Source organism: Sinocyclocheilus anshuiensis, unplaced genomic scaffold (genome assembly GCF_001515605.1).
Source record: "Sinocyclocheilus anshuiensis isolate Anshui unplaced genomic scaffold, SAMN03320099.WGS_v1.1 scaffold246, whole genome shotgun sequence".
Classification (NCBI taxonomy): domain Eukaryota; kingdom Metazoa; phylum Chordata; class Actinopteri; order Cypriniformes; family Cyprinidae; genus Sinocyclocheilus; species Sinocyclocheilus anshuiensis.
The window spans coordinates 1,276,979-1,278,656 of NW_015542356.1; the positions used below are offsets into that span (position 1 = coordinate 1,276,979).

At 41.2% G+C, this 1,678-nt stretch overlaps 1 pseudogene; it reads left to right on the forward strand.

The window, feature by feature from the left end:
- Nucleotides 1-979: 979 nt before the first annotated feature.
- Nucleotides 980-1,678, forward strand: part of LOC107691743 (ferredoxin-fold anticodon-binding domain-containing protein 1-like) — an 8,143-nt pseudogene continuing 7,444 nt past the window's right edge.

Consider the following 1,678-nt stretch of genomic DNA (forward strand, 5'->3'; position numbering starts at 1 on the left):
CCCGCCTTCTTTTGGTAGAATACACTTCATTGACAAGAAGCGCTCTTACGTATAAACGTGGTGACCAATAGTGTTGCCATGCCCGCTTATTATAAGCGACTTGTTGTTTTTAAACATGAAGTCGGTCAATCACTAATAGCAGTTTCCCAAATACCTCTTCTGCACCAAAGAATAATTCCAATAAATGTAGATGTATTCACTGATTCATGATTTAGATGACCAATAGTTTATAAATCTATAAAAACCATAGAATAGTCTACTTCAGTGTGACTATTCTTAGCGTCCGGGAAACACAATGTGTTGTCTCTTTTGCAGCCTCTACAAGATAATATAATTATTTCAATTAAACTTTCAATTAAACTCAATATTACATGTTTACTTATTTTATAAGAAACCATTAAATCAGATTTTATTGTTAATTCGATTTTTAACTTCAATGCTCATTTTGGTATATCAAAACGCTTTTTTTCTAGTAAGATCTGGCAACACAGCCACTGCGTGCTAACATATGGGGGGAAACTGGAACGTGGACAGTGCATGAATATTTTGGTTCTAAAATATTACATCTATTTTGAAAATGTACACAGTGCTGCTGGTAGCGAATTTCTCGTCATAATATCTTTATTGCATCGTTTTTTCTTCCGTCTTTCTTTTTACCGGACTGTTTCTGCAGGACAAAATACTATATTTATTTGACTAAACTGCGAAGTGGCCGTCGAGCGCATAGTAACGGGTGTCCTTGTTTACGGCGACAGAAGAGTCGGTTGTTGTTTTCCACACTATGCGGCATTCCCCCCCAAAAGGGTCTGGCTGCAGCTGGCGCTTGCACTTTCAGACTTGCATTCTCAGACACTTGCACTTCCGCTAGCGACGCCACTTGCAGTCTTTATTATTTTTTATTTTGTTCTATTTATTGATTACTTTTTGTTTGAATTCTGAGAGTGCAAGCGCCAGCTGCAGCCAGACCCTTCTCCATTCCCCGGGGAACGAAACTTCACCGCTGCTGCACGCTAGCGTACGACACTGACTGCACCTCTCTCTTTCTCTATTACACTTTCTTACGTAAACCTGCTTCTAAAACCCAAAACCTCTGGCGTCCAAGTGCTGCGTTAGCTCCTAAACACCGGCATTACACGCTGTGCTATTTTAATTAGATTTCAAGCTGTGTCGCGATAGATGTCAGAGCGTCATTAGGCGTCATGGTGACATGCGGTCTAATGTTAATGCCGCAGTGTGTCCTGCCAGGCTTTCTGCGCTCAGTTCAAGCTCGATAGTCGAAGGGACGCTGTAACCCTCGGTCAAATGTATGGGAAAGTTTTATTCTCCTGCTAACGTGGCAGCTTGCTGAGTTGTTTACTTGACATTTTTCTGGAAATGTCCAAGACACGCGAAGTGCTACTTGTAGGGGAAGGCAACTTCTCTTTCTCTGCGGCGAGAACGCAGGCGACGATGTCGGGGTGACCGCCACTTGCTTTCAAAGCGAGAACCAAACGTACAGACAGCAGGGAGCTGTCCTGAACATACAGCGACTATGGCAAGCCGTTTTAACATTTAATCTATAAACCGTACTAGTATCTATTTTCATGGTACTAGTACCTATTTATTAGATACTAGTATCTTTTCCATTAAGTACTAGTACTTATTCATTAGGTACTAGTGCTTATTCTTTAGCTACTAG